This window comes from Drosophila tropicalis, unplaced genomic scaffold (genome assembly GCF_018151085.1).
Source record: "Drosophila tropicalis isolate 14030-0801.00 unplaced genomic scaffold, ASM1815108v1 contig_867, whole genome shotgun sequence".
NCBI lineage: Eukaryota > Metazoa > Arthropoda > Insecta > Diptera > Drosophilidae > Drosophila > Drosophila tropicalis.
In genome coordinates, this window is record NW_027173362.1 from 3351452 (window position 1) to 3371363 (window position 19912).

Below are 19912 nucleotides of genomic sequence, written 5' to 3' on the forward strand. Positions count from 1 at the left end.
AAGCGTTCTGGCTACCCCTCTTGCTCCTCCTCCATCTCCTGTTCATTGAGTATGCCAATTAATAGTCATTGATGGAAAAGTTGAAGCAAGTGAAGTGTGCTGCCCCTCAAGTCAGTCAGTCAGTCAGTCAGTCAGGCTGGCAGGCAAGCAGTCAGCCTCAGTCTATTTGCGGGGGTGGCCATGTGTGTTTTGAGGGTTGGCATTCAGCCCAAAAATGTTGAAACTTTCAAGCATCGAATTAGACCAAAGTCATAGACAGAGAAGAAGTGAGAGCAAGTGTGTATGGGGAAGAACTTTGCTCAAATGGGCATAAAATTTCCTTATTTGTTGGACAATGAGAAAGAACTACATACACACACACACACACTTACACATATATATGTGTATATGTACTTTTGTTTTTATTTTTCGTTTTCCAGTCAGCAGAAAATGCTGGCATAAGGGTTTACGATTTCATTTACTACTTTAAGGGAAAGAAAGCAATTGGCTGGGTTGACCTTGAGAATTCTGCACCCTATATAAACAAAAAACGATATTTTTGATCGGCTTTAAAGGCAACTTGTTCTCGAAAACGTTTTTATCCCATTTCATTTATAAAGAAGAGCGATCTTTTCTATTAGTTAAAAGTGAAACGAAAGATAACTAAGTTGAAAGAGACTTTCTTGGATTTCTTTTCGGATTTTTCGGTTTTTTATAAAGTCCAAATGATCAGTAATTGTGATTGTGTAACTATCGACGATCGTTTTGTTGATTTCACCAGAGATAAGTATCTTTACAGATCTCTTTTCCTTTTCACTTTACTTTCAGTAAAGAACTAGTGAATGCAAAAAAAAGAAGGCAGCTTTCAATGCAAACGACTCCACAGAAAAAGAAGAAGTCAAATCACTGTCAAAATGTTTGACAGCTTTCAAGGATGGACACGGAAATTATCAGAGCAAAAGAGGTGGATGACAAAAGAGATGGGAAGGGAAAGGAGCATATTATGGTGGCATGCAAAGAGCTAACAAAGCGACAGGCAACATTACTCCAAAGTCTGTGGCAGGGGGGCAGACAGTGTAAGGAGTAAGAAAAAGAGAGAGAGAGACAGAAACTTTCGATATGCCTTGACGGGAAAGCGTCAGAACGATCCAACAAATGTTGCACAAACCTAAAGTTGCAATCAATAAAAAGCAACAACAACAATAACTACAGAAGCAGGCAGCAGGCGAAACTTGCAACATGAGCATGTTGCACTTCCGTCGGCCTGTCGATTGTTTCAGCAATTTGCAATGCCAGACCCAAATTGGGCCAAATTATAAAAATCCAACGAAATATGTGAAGCACAACCCAGAAGCCCAAAAAGTAGAAGAGAAGGAGAAAAAAAAAACAAACTCTTTGGTTTTGGGTTGGTTTCTTTTTCTCCTTTTTTTTTTTTGTTGTATTTTTTGATTATTTTTAATGAGTCTGCGGCAGGTGTGGAGCTTGGGGCCCCAGCTGCATGCATCCATTGACACTACGATTGCTTTGGGGGGAGATTCTTATAGAAAACTTGTTTCTGTCGCTTTAAACAATGATAATCGTTTTTATTTTCCTCATTTTTTTGTTTGTTAATTTTTTGGTAATCCCATAAATCATTAAGAGGGGGCCACATACAGATACATACCTATATGTATGTATGTATATTTAGAAAGATTTAAACCAGTTAATGCTTAGTTTAAGGTGACAGGCAGACACAATTAAAGAACTTGACCAAAAAAGATTTATTGATCAACTAAATAAAGCTGAACATTTGAGAGAATGAAATCATTTGCAATCTCTTTTATTGCATAAATATTACACACATACTAACTATCTGCTATATACATATGTATATTGCTTGATCATTAAACAATAGATGGAGACTAACTTTTGTTGATCTCATACAAGATGCAGGATTAAAACAAACCTTGATCTTATCTGTGATCTCGAGTTTTCTCTTAGTAGATTAAAGACAAAAGTGATCAAACGATCTTAATATGTGGTTAACCGCATTTCTAGTACTTTTAGATCTACAGATAATCTCTATCAAGAGTTTTATTCTATTAAAATGAAATATTACTTTGATACTCTCTCTTCTTTTTGGTAGATGGGAACTCAGTCTATTGATATCTGATATATTTTCTTCAGGATTTAAAGATCAGAATCTCTTTAGGCATAAATACTATAGCTATTTGGTTTGATTAAGAATTCGATCAAATGAATTTGAAAAATATATTTACTTTGAATGGCTTATACCAAAATTATTCTAGATTGAAGATCTCTGTGATAATTTTAATTTAAATGAAAGAATTTTAAAAAATCAAACTCATAAGTAATGTTATTAAGATCACAATAACAAAGAATAGTGTAAGATCACTTTTAGTACATGATCTAGTACTGATCTTAGCAATACAAACAAAAAAAACTTCATGGTAGTTAGTCTGAAATTAGCATTACGACTTGGCCTAAATCAACTTTTGAATTGAATTGAAGCAACTCTGAACTCCACCTAAATAACAAACGCCTTGAGCTCAAACTGAAATGTCAGGCAAACTAAAAAACGTTTTCAATAAGCCCAATAAAATGTAACAAAACTGAAAGTGTTATTATTTATAAGTACTCACAGTGTTTTTGTCTTTGCTAACTCCTTCCTCTGGCTCTTTGTTAGAATTTAAGTACTTTGATTTATGTTTGTAGAAAACAAACAATTGGCATTTGGCAAACAAAAAAAAAAAAAAAAAGACAGGCAAATTATTTTTATTGACCTCTTCTCAAAGAGGTTTCCTTGGCCACAAACAATTGCACTTCACTTCAAATGATGGGTAGTACATAATAATGAATAAAATTTGTACTTGAATTTTAACAATTTTTGTATATATTCTTTTGAAATGGTTTTTATTTTGTTTTGCTTTCCACTGGTAATCCAAACCAGGTAAGAAATTTTGTCACTGGTTTACTTTGTGTTTTGTTTTGTTTTTTTTTAATGCACTTTATTTAGGAGATAGAAAAAAATTTGCAAAAAAAAAAAAAAATTTATATTTTTGTATTTCTGTTTGTTTTGTTTTTTTTTTCCTTTCGCACGCCGAAATTTGTCTTTAAAGGTTTCTTTTTGATATTCAGACCGTTTGCTCCGATTGCAATTCACTCATAGAAAACGCACGCCACAAGCTAACGCAAAGTTGTTTGTTGATATCAATTGTGAGGGAACTGTCCGCAGGTGCGACATTACGCCTTGAAAAACAGTTACAAACTGAAAAAAATTTCGAAAAAATTTCAATTCACCGAAGCAGCTGAACATGTTCGGCCGAACATGTTGTCCCACAGTGGCTGGGACTAAGAAATGCTGAAGCCGGTCTGCAACGAACAAAACAAGACGCGGTTGGATCGACCATCGAACACGATGCAACATTAAAAGAAATGTTGCCTCTGTTAACATTTAACAGAGCTCGATTGGCCTGTAGCTGTCTTGGTCTTGGACTTGGTCGAATAGCCAGCAAGGATATTAACATTCTCTTTCTCAAAGGAGTTTTCGAGAAATCAAAGTTAGATATTGTTCTATGTAGAGAGAGTCTGAGAGGAGTTCGAACTACCTAGAAATTGTTTTACAATTTCAAATCAAAGAACTTCATCAATATGATTGAAATAGAGAAAAAAAAGAACAACCATTACTTTGTCCATTCGAGTCCTGTTCTGGATTTCAGATATACAAAGTCTTTTTTCTATATTGTTCAACTTTGTATTGACATCAAGTTTCTGTATCCACTTTTAGTGGTCTTTCCATTATTTTGGGCATTTTATTTCACTCTTGCAGACGATCAGGCCATTATGCCATATGGCGACCAAGTTGCTTAGTTGTTTTGTTGCTTGAACTCTTTCAGCTCAATTTAAGAAATGCAAATTTCAAGCAAAGATGTTACCAGCAGTGATTGAACGGAAGAGAAGAGGCACGAAAGGGGCAAGAGAATGAGATTCAAGCCCATCGAAAATTGTGGGTGATTTGGCCAAAAACACAAAAAATAAAAAAAGAGGCAAAGGCAGCAGCTGTTGCTCACCTCAAGTGTCATGACAGCATTGACCTCGACGCTACATATAACAAGAAAAAAAAAAAACCAAAGCCAATAACAGTTGGTTCTTTTTCCTCACTCTCCATGCTTTTCATTCTCAGAGTGAAAATTGTGGTAACTGAACTACAAAAATCGACGCGAACATAAACCAGGTTATCAATTTTAATATTGAGAGCTCTTACACGTTGTAATTCTCAACGAGTTTTTGCATTCAAGACATGGTAAAGCCCTTTTCGCTAAGGTAATAACAGTAAGAACTAATTATAATCTAATGATATTTTAAAGTTTACTTCCATGTTAGTCATATGCGAGTGCATTAAACGCTGTGGGAGCCATGTGGAGAATGTGTTAATCAATCGCTGGATCGCTAGATAGATCGATCGATCGACTGACTGACTGCATGATGCGCCGATTCTGAAATCTTCTATAATTGAAACGATACATACAGCTCTCTGTATGAAGATTGGGATGGGCCTAAAAGACATTTTCGAAGACCAAAAATAAACATCTCTCCCGCTCCACTACATTTTAGGGGCGGTTGAGGGGGGAAGGAAATTTATAGCACGATTGCAGCTCTAGCAAACGTAATTTAAACTACGCGTGTGAGCGTCAAAATATCGACTGCGAGCGTTGGGAGGGGAGATGCGGTGCGGGGGCGTGATGAAGTGTCGGCAATGTTGTGCGCTCTTTTCCCAATTTTCCGCTGTTTTCTTGTTGGTTTTCTTCTTCTTCTTTTTTTTTGGGTATATTTTTGTTCTCCTACTTCTATTTTTTTTTCGTTGAGTTTTTGGATTTTTCATTCGCTTCTGGGTAATTGTCATGTAATTTATGGTCGACGTATGGGAATATCAATGTTTTTTCTTTTCTGTTTTCACGATAGAAAACAGAGAGGCCCCAGAGAGATAGCGCTCCACTAAGGCATGATAAAACGAAAAGAAAAACAAAACGAAACCAAACCAAACCAAACCGAAACGAAGCAAAACCATGCTCATTGTTTATAAACAATAACAATATAGAAATAGAACCAACAGCAAGAGAGTAAGAGAGTTTGTCGAAATGATTTACTTCATATTGAAGTCGGGTAGGTCAAAAACTTCCATCAAATGGATTTGGAAAATCATATTTATATTGATAAGTTAAGTGCGCTAGCTGAGCATGAGAGTCAATGACCTGCAATCGATTCGATTTCAATTAACCGAAAGCAATCTTGAAGATACATAAATATATGAAATGTGCTCAGAAATCGAAACAAAATCTAATTATATTTATTATTCCTTTCAGAACGAAATTGTTGTGGAAATATCACGTTTCTATATATTTCAAAGTATTTCAGGCTTATTTGGCTTATTCGGGAAATGCAATTCTGTCTCCCTCGCTCTAATGGTGGCGGTCGCTAATCAAAAAGGGATGCAACATGTTTTTAATGAATTCAATTCCATCAAATAAAATCAACTCAATTGAAATCAAAATCGAATCCAAGGCAATCCTTTTTCACACTTTCGATTGACAGCTTGGTTTTTGGATATTTTTTTTATTTCCATTTCTTTTATTTTTCGTGTTCTTCCTTATCTGTCACACTGCCTTTCCAACAACGACGATGACGACGACAAAGACGACGGCGTCGATGATGAAAAATGAAGTCAGAGACAAAGAGGAGGAGCATGTTGAACCATGGCAACTGCATTTACACTTATTTTAGCATTGATTGCTTTGGTTGCCAACGCAGAACATTGAGAGAATTCAAACTTGGGCTGAGGATGGAGGATGGATGCTGGAGCTTCTAAAAATATCACTTGAAGTCGGAACGGACTTTCTTCCCTGCTGCCTGCCCTCCTCTCTCTCTCTTTCTTTCTCTCTCTCTCTCTCTCTCTGCCATTCTCTCACTCAGTCTCTCTATTCAGACACATTTGGCACGCGCTCATCCGACGCGCCATCCTTGGGGCCAAGTATTCAAGGGCAACAACTAACGGCAAGATATAGACACCGCGGTCGACGTCGCTGTCGCTGTCGTTGTCGTTGTTGCCGCCAAATGTCTAAAAGTAAATCCCATTGGCAATAAAAACTATTTTTAAATGTCCGACAGCCGCAGGATATACGAAAAGTTGAAATGTTTCCATTCATCCAATCAAACGAATGTTTTTTTTTTTTTTTTTTGTTTTAGATGTTGCTAACTTATTCACAACATTTACGTGCATTTTCAACATTTATTTAAAAAGTTTTTTCTCTTTTTTTTTTTTTGTTTTTATTAGAGAAAAGTGTTAAAAATTAATTAGTTTGAATGTCCTTATTATATGGCAACTGCTTACTTCCAGGAAGTCAGCTAATTAAGGCATCATCTTTGAGTCTTAAAATATTGTGATATTTTTTTTATACTTTATCATTAAAACGAATCTGAAATCCATAATTTTGGACAGTCTAATAGAAAAGGATTGAACTACTTAAATTAGGCGATTTACTAGATATTTTGTTTTTGATGGGATTAGGAGTTTTCATTTTAGATTCAATTAGGTTAGGTTACTGAACCTATCGAGTGTTATACCGATATATATCGACTGACAATATTGATTGATTCGAAGGGAAAGTGTTCCTTTGAGTTAATTTTTAATTAAAGCTGTCGCAAGGATATATTCAATTTTTGATCAAACGGGCATTTCTTCATACCATCATGATACCTCCAATTTTTGTCCTACTCTCATGCTCTATACCCGTCTGTGTACTTTGGGTCTATGTATTCGTCTACTTCATACCCTGGTTTACCATGTGCCCCCACTTGGCGTCTCGTTTTATGTGTGTTTACTGTGAAATTTATTTTTAATTTCAACGACAACGTAGAACCAAAAAAAGAAAACAAAAACAAAAAAGAGGAGCAAAAGGGAGAAAACATTTAAACAGGATGCAGATGCAGCTAGAGAAAGCAAAAACGAAGGAAAGAGTGTACCAGAGGGTGAGGATGAGGAATAGGCAGGGGCTAAAGGGCGAGCAAGTCAACTCAGGCGAGCTGAAATTGCTTAAAAATTGCCAGACAGTGCAAATATGTTCCAGCTGGGATTGGGGGTTGGGTGTGTGTGTGTTGGGTGGTTGGGGTGATGGGGGGTTGGTTGCTTGCCGCCGCTGCTGCTGCTGCTTTTGGTCTGGAGTTGACAGCCAGCGGCAGCAGCAAATAGTTTTCACCAGTGGAATGGAGTAGGAGACCGAGGGAGAAAGAAAGACCGAGAGTGATCACCCCATCTACACTTTAACCATCACCTATCTCTCTCCCCTCCCTCCCCTTTGCCGTGGCCGTAACTCCTTCAGGCAGCTGTCAGTCTGTGGGGCGCATTAAAATGCAAAAGCATTTCATTTGCTGCCTCGCAGACGAAAAATTCAAAATCAGCAAATTACGTGCCAGGCAAAGACGAAGGAAATGGAGAATGGCGACCATGTAACTAACACTTTGGCGAACAGTAAGGTTACCAAACCCCACCACACCCCACCTCATCCCATCACATCCCATTCCCCCAACTACTATCTCTTTCATTCTTTCTTTCTTTCGCTCTGTTGCAGATCCAACCCTTGTTGCTATGTGTTCGCCTAAGACGACATGTAATTATCGTTGGCAAAAGGAAGAGCACGCAAAAGAAAAAAACGAAAGGGAGCAAAAATTTGCTACATCAATGTCACCAAAATGGTTGTTGGCTTTACCTGAAACAGTAAAAAGTGATTTTCCAATCGCAATCACAGTGAAACTTGCTCACATTGTGAGTGAGTGTAAAGATCGCTGAATTCCAAGAGGTGAAGAAGGGGCAAACAATAATCTAAATATAATCTTAATTTGAGCCGATGAATGCTGAAAGTGATCCTTGATATTGGGAGTTCAAGCACATATTCACACCATTCCTTTGTGTGCCATCACTAGATGTTTGGCAAAAGATTACTTTCCACATGTGGCTACTCCACTTTCCGCCTTGGCTTCGGCTTCGGCGTCCTCCAAACCTGAAAAGAGCTTAATAAGCCAGGGAAGAGGACAGCTTGTGCAATTTCTGGCACTTGTAACCATACTCCCCATATGCTCCCATCGACTCCAATCGTGTGTTAATGAAGTCAGTCTTAGTGCTTCCATTGGCACCCATCTTCACCCTGTCTGTCCATTGGCCATGCAGTAAGTGTTTGGTATTTATTTGTTATTTCAATTTTGCCTTACATGGCCAGAGGGACGAGGGTGAAGTGCGGGGAACTCTGTCTCTAAAAATCAACTTGCACCCGATTACTTTCGCTGTCTAAATTATTTTCTTTTCTGTGTTTTTTTTTTCTTTTTTGCTTGTTGTTATTTGAGAGCTCAAGGTGAATGTGAATGGCGAAAACGATAATTAGTTTAAAAGGCAGACTTTGGCTCGTTTGAATCGTGACTGTGCGAGTAAACAGGTAGATTTGGTGGTGGGACATATGGGTGGTTGGGCGGTTAGGCAGGTGGGTGGCTGATTGCATAAGCAGAGCGGGGAAAATGTGGACTCTTGTGGTGCGTGCTTACTGGTTTATAGCACGTTTGGGAGCCGATAGATGGAGTTGAAACCCAGAGAGAGAGAGAGAGAGAGAGAAAAAAGGGGGGATAGTCTCTGGGGTGTCATGCACTTGACCGGCTGCCGTCGTCCATTTGACAAAACAAAGACAAAGAGAAGATGAGAGAGAGGAAAAAAAGTGAAATGTAAGTAATTAAAATTGCCTGCATTTTGTCTTCGCCAATGTCTCGTAACTCGAAACTTTGCAACAGACAAAACAATTACCGGCCCAACCCGCTTCTGCCGCTGCCCCTCCCTCTTTCGCTTTGAGGCTAGTTTTGTGGTGATGCCGACAGAAACGAGCCAAGTTCCTAAGACCCTTACCGCTCTTCGAGGTTTTCTGTATTCTGATCAATCTAGTCCAACTTTTAAGACAGTCACGTCCTTTATCCTTATCCATTATCCTTCACTTTTATGTTGCTAGAAAAAATTTGCATCGTTGTGAATTTTCATGGACATACATAGTCAAAAATTGTGCAAATATTGCTTGAGCTGGACATCTTGTCATGTGCTCACAATTTCGAAGGTGGTCAGGCCCCCTCCCCTTCATCTAGGCTCTTCTTGTTGTAGATATTTGCTTCAAATTCGAATCGTAGATACCAAGCATTCTCCCGATTTCGAAACAATGTTTTGTTAATACTATTTGGAACCATTTTGAAGGTTCGCACGCCCCGCCATGTTTTTTCCTCATTTCAAATCCCAAAATTTTCCCAATTGTTGAACATTTTCTTGTCTCTTGTACTCTCTTTATTATTATTATTATTATTAATATGATTTTTTTGGCTGTGTGTGTTTTTTTTGTTGAGTTTTTTCCTGTATTTCAGGAGAGGCTGCAAAATCGCCGAAAAGGCACGTAGCTCATTGATAAGTAGAAGATGAAACTGGTGGGAATGGTGATGGAAATGGCGTTAGGATGGTCGGATGATGGGAGCCATGGCTGTGGCACTTCACCACGTTGCCGTCGTCTGGCACTTTGCTTTCAATTCATTTCATTTCATTTTTCGATTTTCCATTTCTTTATGAAAATTGCTGATAATCACACACAGCAGTATTTGCCCCGCCCCCACTCCGTTTTTTTTTTCTCACCCAACTTGTGAGTTTTGTGTCATTACCAAAAGTGCGAGAAGAGAAGGCACTTGCCACAGATCACTTGAGAGCTCAAATAAAGAGTGAGTGAAACAGAGAGAGAGGAGCTTGGAAAGTGCCTGGTTACAGATGAGGAGCTGAAGGAGGCGACGACCAGCAATCAGAGTGGGTCCCACATTGGAAGGGGCTTAAATCAGAATAAATAACAATTCGAGTATTCTTTGGTCTCATGTGCGAAGGATTATTACGGCAAAGAGTTTTTCCAATGGATAGTTAATCAATTGATTCATTCATACTCATTCAAGTGAATGCAAATACATTCATAAACACATCTTTCTTTTTTAATTCTTTGATAATTTTGATTCAAAAAATTTAATGGAGAGTAACTTGGTGAATGAAATTTCGCGATATGCTTTGCACAATGCTTTTCATGGCACTAAATCTATTGAATAGGTTTGCCACTCACATGATTGAGCACATTGCTCAATAATAGACACAGAGCCAGAGAGAGAGAGAGAAATAGAAAGATAACTCAATCAGACATTCGTTAAAAGCGAATCCTCCAAGACGAAGGCACTCCACTCCTTTTTATTTTAGCTTGTCTTTAGCATGGATGCAAAACAAATAATAATAATAAAAAGATAACAAAAAAAAAAAAAATAAAGAATATGAAGAAGTAGAAGTCGAAGCAGAAGATCGAATGAGTATTCATCCATACCCATACCCATACTCATTTCCGACACTCGCTGCGTAAAAATCATGTTAAATAAATGAAATTGTCATACTCGATGGGGTTTGATGGCAAAAAGCAAATGGGGACTCAACTTGACGACGACGACGACGACGACTCAGACACGAAGATGATAATGATAATGATGATGATGATGGCATGAGCATGGAGCAGGGGGCATGGGGATTGGGCATGGTCATGGGATGGGATTCGGTTTTGGGCTTTGGAAAATGCTGGAGATGGAGATGGAGAGTGGGGAGCGGGGTTGAGGCGACACAGATTGTTGCAAGCTGCAAGCTGCAAGCTGACAATGACGTTGACGTTGATGTCGTTGTTGTCGCCCTGACGACTTTCAATGAGTCAACTCGAAGATACTGTAGCCCCCCTTTAACCCGGCCTCATCATTCCTCAGCAGTTGATAGCAAAGTTCGGCTTCGTATTCTTACTGCTGCTGGTGCTGCTGCTGTAATTATCAGCATTATCATTATAAGACTATGAGACGGACTGATAAAAATAAAGTACATAATGCTCCCCCTTCACCTTCACCCCTCTGTTTCTTCTCTCGCAAGCGACCATCAAGGAAAAGCCCTTTTTGACGTCTGCATTTCTTCTTCATTATTTTTATTGAATTGCTTCATGCTTTGAACAATTTATTGTTATTATTTGTGGGGGGAAAATACACACTCACACACACACACAGTCGACTTTTTTCATCTCGTCACAATATATATATTTATTTTTTTTTTTTTTTTTTTTTTTTTTTTTGGCTGGGGTTGCGTTAAAAATTTATGTGAAAATTCATAATTGGATTATGGTTGGGTCGTTGGCATCACAGCCGCCTTAGAGGGGGTCTGGTCGTCGCCTCCTTCATCTTTGGCAGCGCGACGCCAGCTGGAAACATGCACCAAGTGACAATGAACTTGAAAAGCGGAGATAGAAAAAGAAAGGAAAACCAAAAGAAAAAGCCTAATCAAGTTTATACAAAAATCAAAAAATAAACTTTACATGAAATTAGCCGATTGATTGAAGGGGAAACACAGTATCTCTTTCTCCTTTTTGGCTACACACTGAAAACTCTGGCCCATGTAGTTGTAAGTACAGTTGTGTTCAGTGCTGTAGCTGCAGTGTTGCCACCTGAGCATATGAAACAAATGATTTTGACTTTGGTCTTCGAATTTGTTTTTGCAATGAAATGTTTGTTATTTAAATATTTAATCGTTCTTATGCAGGTAAGAGCTGCATGTTGCTTTGAGCCATGTTAAGAAGCTTTCATCTGGCAATGCCTCCAGAGTTGCCACTCTATATACATACATATGTACCTACGTTTTTTTTCTTTGTTTCATTGCGGCCCTTTCGTCGTTGTTTATCGATGAAATATGCATGTATTTAAATGCGTTACAATAAATTTTTGATTTATTTGCAACGCCCATTGACTGAATTTTAAACGACAGCGATTTATTTCAGATTTATACATTAAAAAATGAAATGATATCAACGAGGAGGGATTCAGTAGTTGTTGGACAACAAACTAAAGTTAATATGATTGTGGCAATTGTTGATCGAAAATCAAAGCAAATTCACAATGAAGTTAAGAGAACTTCAATTGAAGATATATATACATATGTCCCTGTTGTCAAAGTTATGAAACAGCCCTCTCGTTCGCAGTAATAAAGCAGCTGCCATGCAAATTGAGTTTATACTCTTGTCAAGTCGTTTTTTTCCCCCTTTCACATATTTGTTAGATCTGTTCTATGTATAAATGCACGCATATGAATTGGAGTTTTTTATACCAAAAGTTCTTGTTGTTTTTTTTTTATTATTATTTTTTTCCCCCTTTTTTATGATTGACGCTTTGCCATTGTGGTTTTTCTCTTCAGTCCCCAATCCGGCGGTCCGCACCCCGCAACCTGCAACTCACAATTCGTCCTTCTTTCATATGCATGAAAAATGGCCCAACCATTTTTCAACGTAAAAGCAAAAGCAAACTTTTATTTTCATTTGATTTAATTCGTTTCATATTCAATTTAAAATTTTTGTCGTTTAGTTTAGTGCTGCATAAAAATAAATAATGCAAATCTGTGGCAAAATCTCTTATATCGACGGAGTAAAAAAAAAAAACATCAAAAATTCTACCCAAAGTTTCGGTTTGTTCAATTTTTAGTTCTAGATTGATTCTGTGTCAGTAGAGCTCATTAGACGCCAACAGGATCAAGAGTTTAGTTTGCCCAATTGAGAGATTGTGATTACCCAACGATAACATTGCCAGATAACAAATTCATTATCATCTTTCCCATATGAAAGAGTTTTGGTTTGCTTTGCTTTCTCAGAGTTTTCAGAGGGGGTTGAGGGGGGCTGTAACTCAATTATGTAGACTCAGCTTTTACTTTTCGGCTTGGGAAAAAACTCAACTTAACTGAACATAAAGTAACGAGCCCCAACTTCCCCCACCCAAGCCAACAAATTACCAACAGTAATATCAAAAACAACAACAACTAAGGTCTGGTAATTATGCCGTTTGCTGGAATTTCAGTTTAGATTTCAATTTTTTTTTTTTTTCGGTTTCAGTTTCACATCGCAAATGGGGTTAGAGAAGTAAAAAAAAAACCAAAACAAGAAGCAAATGAGAGAAAATTTATCTAAAAACGAAATGAAAATGTGGATAGATCTGGAATATTTGTTAGTATACAACCAAATTATTGGACCTAGTCCTCTCCAATTCCATTTGATTAAAGGTGGCTCTTAGTTTAGGTTATAGATTATGGGAGACTTTATTTGGCTAACACTAAAACACAAGAAACCAGAGGGCCGGGGCTTACTTCGACCGTTTTCATACCAATAGCCATTAAGTCTAATGCTAGCCAAGGAATGGCCGACAAACGGCATATCTCATAACGAAGTTATTGATTAAAGTCACTGTTTTCCACCAATCGTTCCTATAGTCACCCGATCTTGATCAAATTGAGCACAGTCATTTATAGCTATGTTAAACTGAGAAATATACATTTTTATGACAATAACGTAAAAAGTAATGAAGTCAGTGTTTTCCACCGATCCTTTATATTGGAGCTATATCATATAGTTACTCGATATTGAACAAATTGAGCACAGTCGCTTATAGATGTTAAATTTCACGACAATAGCTTAGAAAATAACGAAGTTATTGATAAAAGTCACTGATCGTGACTTTTTCGTTTGTATGGAAGCTATATAATATAGTGATCTGATCCGGCTGAATCCGAAATATACAAACTGTGCAGTATACGCCTGTATACTGTACACGCCTACATGCAAAATTCGGGTCAACACTGTAGCTCTTCCGGTCTAGGAGGAGTTCGCGTCGATCCAGACGGATGGACGGATTGAAGACGAACGGCTTTTTGAACTCATCTCGTCGTGCTGAACAAGGATATATATACTTTTTATGGTATATCTTATATATGAAATGTTCTTGTTAAGAAAAGAACCGAAAATCGTATAAAACAAAAAATAAATTGTCCATCAACCAATTTTCTTAATTGAATTTTTAAATTTTATTATCATATCATTCTTTTTTCATCAGTGATAAGGAAATCGATAAGCCGATTCAGGTGTCAATTAACTATTTAAAAATAGTTTTTCTTTGGTTTAAAAGTTTTCTACTTTTGGCTCAAACTTTACTTCTTTTTAGTATATTTGTGTTTAATAATATTAATGTCTTGAGCTGTCTTAATGAAATCTAGGAATCGGTTAACTGATATAAGTCAGGTAATGTGTAATATGTATGTGTGTAGGTGTGTTTGTGTGTGTGTAAATGTCTGTGTGTTACGTATATTATGTTTCTGTGCAGAAAATCCAACAAATATTTGTTTATTCTTTTCAGCTTCTCTTGGAATTTCTTAGATTTCAATTGTCATTATTTTTAACTGATGCGGAAGCTGTTGCTACTGTCGTTCGGTGTTGTTGCCTGTTGTTGTTGTTGCTGACTGTTGTTGTTGTTGTTGTCGGTGTTGCCGGTAAGCAAAAAGAAATTTAGATTGCCAAGAGACCTGAAGGTGTTTATTGTTGTTATTGTTACGAAAATGACACAAAATGTATCTTTCTCTTTTACTTCCCTCTGTCGGTTCTGTTCTCTTCTCTCTCCTCTCCTCACCACACCAGTCTCCACGACTGTGTGTGTGTGTGTTGTAATAACAATAATAACAGAAAATATACCGAAAAAGCAACAACAGACAGACTGAGAAATGTTGAGGAGGAGCCAGGGGTAGGAGGGGTATAGACCCAATGGACATGGACATTTAATAGCCCCCCGGAGACGTGAGTTTTTAACTGGGTGTGTGAGAAACTGGGCAAATGGCTAGAAGATGAAAGGCAAAAGAAAACAAAACTCCTGCTGAAAATAGAAGATAGAAAAGGCATAAGAAATTATTGTAAATTTCATTTAATTACTCTGACCAAATGCTGCTGCTGAATGCTGAAAATGAAAATATCAAGGCCAAAAACAGAAAGGAACAAAGGCAATAACAATAAACTTGCAACACAGAATCAGTGACAGAGACACACGAAAGACACAGAGACAGAGGCAGAGAGAGAGAGAGAGAGAAGAGCAAGAAAAGGGGCGATTATAAAATTGTCCCGAAAAACCAAAGTCGGAAGCGGCTGAGGTCAAAGGTGAGACACAAATACACAGAGAAGCCGAATGGTAGAAGGATGGAAATCGAAACACCCACAGACACACACACACACACACAAACACTATGGGTATAAATATATTTATATCTATTAAAAATTAACATTTTTGATGATTATAAGATATAGCCATTCAATCATCATTCAATATTAACGACTCTTCCAATTGACATATCTACGATTTTTCCATGTTTGGGATAGCAACTAAAAACACTTTCAATCAAAGTCAAATTTGATGGACCGGCTCCAGCTGTGTATAGGTGTCTGTGTGTGTGTATGGGGCTCATAAAATTACAATAACGACAAAGACCATGATGAAATTTGTATCCAACATATCCTTTTTTTCCCCCACCTCTCTTTCTCTCTCTCTCTCTCTCTCTCTCTCTCAATCTCTGTCTTTTTCTTGTTCTCTCTGTCATTCAATCTCGCCTTTTCTAGGTACCCTTCATTCCACTTCATTAGTAAACCAGATGAGATGTTTCTTCTTATCTTCGACTTGTGGTTTGTGTTGCCTAGTTATTTTTGGATTCTGTTCTTTCTCACACACGCACTCACTCACACCCCTACACACGCACACACACCTATACATAATGATGCTCATTAGATGTGTGTTTACTGCCTAGAAAACGATGAAGAAAAAACCCCGAAAAATGCATTCCCATGCCTTGGGAAAACTCTGATTTCCATGCGACATTCGAAGAACAGAAATTACTCAACAAACTTGGAAATTAATTCCATTTTGCAGCTATTTTTAGATACATTAGAAAAAGTGAAAACATATTTGAGTTTAGTACAAATTCATAAAAGTCAGGAAATGATTATACTAGTTTTTCTTACCCCATATTATTTGACGCATTCGCTATCCTATTTACAAGGATATTAAGCCTAGAGTCCACTTTCCTCATCTTGGGTGTAAGAAGAGTTTTGATTACTGTTCAGATTCGATATATCTATATAAAATGTTGAGTTATCTTTTCTGGAATGCCCCAGTTTTTGATTCTTTTTTAATTTGAAGTTCTGTTCAAATGTATTCATTCTAGTTGCCATTTTTACTCTTGTTCACACTCAATGGATGGCAGCAACCTTGTCCCGGTTGATGGGAATTGTGTTAGCAAGCGGAGCAGTAAAAGTTCTCAAATAGATTTTCTTTCGCATAATTTGTAGGCCAGCCTAGAAATGAGTACAGTAGCTGGTAAAGTAATTTTGACCTTGGCCAAAAGCAAAGTTCGTAATGGCTGGTGGGAAGAAGATGAGACCAAGTCAAGTAAGTATCTGAAAATCGGAATAGAGAAATATGTATGTATGTTCTGCTCTCTCACTGGCTGGCTGGCTGTCTATCTGTCTGTCTGATAGTCGCTCAGTCTGCTAATTGCAGGCGCAGATTTTGCCGCTCTCTGGGGTGTCAATTAAATTCACTTGGCTGCATCACATATGTATGGCAGCTGCGATCTCCAACGAATCTCTTAGCTTTCAAACTGGCTCTGCCCTTTGTCAACTGAAGAAAGGGTGCAGAGGGGGCCATGCAAAGGTCATGCAACATGAGAAGAGAGACTGAGACAGATAATGGAGAATTTATGAACAAGAACAAGTGAAAAGAAAATGCCATCAATGCATTTTATTCCATTTAGTTTTCCATTACGTATTGTGGTACCTCCCTCCCTCCCTGTCTCTATATATGTATCTCTGTTTCGTTTACTTAGTTTTTTTTTTTCTTATGGGAAAAAATGCAGTCCTGCGACAATTTGTAATGCGATTAATGCGGCTGATTAAGTTTTGGTTTTGCAACAAAGAAACGCAACAGAAGTCAACGGCATAGCCATATGCCAGGCACAGTGGTTCCAAGTCACTAAATCATATGGCATAAAGGGCCACGCTTTTGTTATAATTCCCAAGTGGTTTGCCACCAATTGCTTATAAATCATTTTTGATTGCAATGGAATTGAGTTTCCATAACGGTCAGATAAGAACCATATAATATCTTATATTTGAATATGACGATAGATTTATGATTACTTTTACCTTAAATTATTTATCAAATTCGAAATATTTTCGAAATGATTTCGAACAACAATTTGTAAGGAGACAGGATACATTCCTCTGGTGGTTCTGAATAATTTGACAGATCCGCAAACTACAAGCACATGTGATGCATAAATCTGCTTAGCTAATGGCTTATCATCGTATTACAAGAATTTTTTCTAAATTTAATTTATCGCTGCAGTTTGGATCATATTTTTCTATGAACTGAAGAGAAATGAAATCAAAATACCAAATTGCCCATTACGAAGGAGATGAGACTGAGAGGCCCTGTAGAAATCCTAGAACAGCTGCTGTTGTCCCTCACACATAAATATATCACGCACAAATCGACATTCGAAAACGATTCTCCACCTCCTTCTCGCTCGCTCGCTCGCTCTCTCTCGCTCTCTAGTCTAGGTCTTTGAGTCTGCGTCTGGTGCAATGTGCTGCATTTCCGGTAGCTGACGTCGACGTCTCTTGGAGCGCATAGGTATAGGGATAGAGGGACACACAATGGTCTCTGTGCGTGTCTTATGCCAGTGCGTGTTCCCATTCATGTGAAGATCGCTCACTATGGCTCATACTAGCTCTCTCTCTCTCTCTCTCTCACACAATGTGAGACGTGCCTTTTGGCTTGCAATTGATTTCTTTGAATTTTTAGCTCGCTTGTTTTGTGCACTTTGCGTTTTTTTTTTTTTTTTGTGTTCTGTTCTTCATTTCATTTTCCCTTTTTTATTTTGTTTCTTTCCTTCCTTTTTTTTTCCTGCTGTTGTTTTTCTCTCCGAGTTTAATCTAGTTTTGTGTGAAGTCATTTTGTACCTGCGATGCTCCCCCATGGCCTTTGGTTAATATTTTTGTATCACTTGTCTCACTGAAGTCTCTCAAAGTCGTCGTCGTCGTCTCTGGAATCTCAGTAGTCTGTCTGGGGCGACGGCTTCCTGTGAAGAAGCGTCCGACGGTCTTTTTCTCTATCTATCTCTCTCTCTTTCTCGGTCTGATCCTGTGAAAATTACACACACTAAAGTGTAATTAACAAACAGAAATGAGGCTGCCATTTGGATTAGAGAGACGTGCCCAAGCAGACCGAGCAGCCTAAACAGCATCTCTTTGGCATCTCTTTGGCATCTTTAGCATGTCATTGTCAGTTTCCCACACGACGACGTGGATCATAATTTGTTTTAAATCTATAATTTGTCGAAAGTCCTTTTAGCTGCATGTCCCGAAGACCGACGAACGAAACACGACCTTGGGTTTGAGTACCTATTCATACATACCATATGTGCGCGTGTGTGTGCGTGTGTGTGTGTGTGTGCTCTAGCAATTAATGTGTCCACTTGAAAGATTTCCCCCTCTCTGAAGATGCAGTTGCAGTTCTCCCTCACTTTTCTCTTCTCATTATGAAAACGAGGCCAGATTATTATATGTTACACAATCAAAGGGTTTTATGCCGACCAATTTTATCTTATTTCTGAATTAATATACATATTTCAACTACAAAGGAGAAGGAACTCAGTCAACCTTATTTATCCTGTTCAAGAAAAACTTGGCTAGCTTTAAAGTTTTCAATTATTTCAAGTAGATAGTATTTACTTACCTTGTAAGCATTTGGTTAAACAAAGTGTTCTTCTTCCTATAAATTTGTTCAACAATTAAAGGGAATCTTGTGAAGAAACTAGATTATGAATACTGAATGAAGTATATACTATTTAGACTAATCCAAATCGACTTGTATGGATCTAATTTTCAATGACTTTGGGAACAAATGAGTACTCGCTTTTTCGCTAACGTAGTTTCTATTTTATAAACTCATAAACGGAAAAACTAATATGCCCCATTCACTTATCGAAATTGCCTATTAAAGTAATATGAATACTGTAAATTAATTTTGAATTCAATTTCTCTAACAAAAACCCTTGCCCTTGCCACAGTTCCTCTGTCTCCGTCTCTCTGTCTATATTATGTATGTATTTCGATTCGATTGTTCATATTTCATTTAATCAAATATTTCATTGGTATAATTATGTATGCCGCACAATGAATGCTTTTCGGGCGTATTCAACTAACGTGGCGATAAATACAGATGCATATTTATATATGTCTGTCCATATATTTATATACTTTTTGGGGTAGGTAATTTTGTGTTTTTGTTGTCTCTGATCCTCTTTCCGTTCTATTTAATTAATTTTTATTTTTGCTTAATCATTTGCAAAAATGCAAATATAATGTAATAATGTTGCCAATGTGACAATAATTTTTAGGCTGCATGCCTTGTAAATGTAATTGAGTGTCGGGATTGGTGGCAATGGGAGTTAGGCATCTGTAATTTGCAATAAACTTTATAATTCATACAATATTTTAGCGGAATGTGCTAATTATTGTATTACCTTGAATCAGGAGTGTAAAAACCAAAAAAAAATAATAGATGAAAAATTCAATTTACATAGCTGAATGTTTAATATTCAATTTTTACTAAAGGAGTGAAATTAATTTGAAAGGCAACTTAGTCAGTGTACTAAATGTCTAGTTTACCAGCATCGAAGTTGTAAAGGGGATTCGAGATTTCTTCATTATGTACTACTTTGTCTATTGGCCATGGAATCAATTAAGCATTTCAACCTCAACTACCTGAGGTGCTGACAATTTCCTCAATACCTCATTCCACGCCATAGTTTTGCATAATTGCTGCTTATCAGACCAAAGCCAAAGTAAACAACATTTCACATTATCTTTGGCTGACTCAGAGGGTTCAGGACCGAGGGTTATGTGTTTCCATTTGGCTTTCTTTTCGGGTCTTGTCGCGTGCCTCAGACGAAAGG

General features: G+C 37.6%; 1 protein-coding gene across 5 annotated transcripts in view; it reads right to left on the reverse strand.

The window, feature by feature from the left end:
* Nucleotides 1-19912, reverse strand: part of rst (roughest) — a 240091-nt gene that overhangs the window by 20041 nt on the left and 200138 nt on the right. The window contains exon 1 of one of the 5 annotated variants that reach the window (XM_068298454.1): nucleotides 2622-3046. The exons of the other annotated variants lie outside the window; for them this stretch is intronic. The gene's annotated coding sequence lies outside the window, so the exon portion shown is untranslated. Of the gene's footprint in view, nucleotides 1-2621; nucleotides 3047-19912 lie in introns of those variants that run through there. 5 annotated transcript variants of the gene reach the window in all.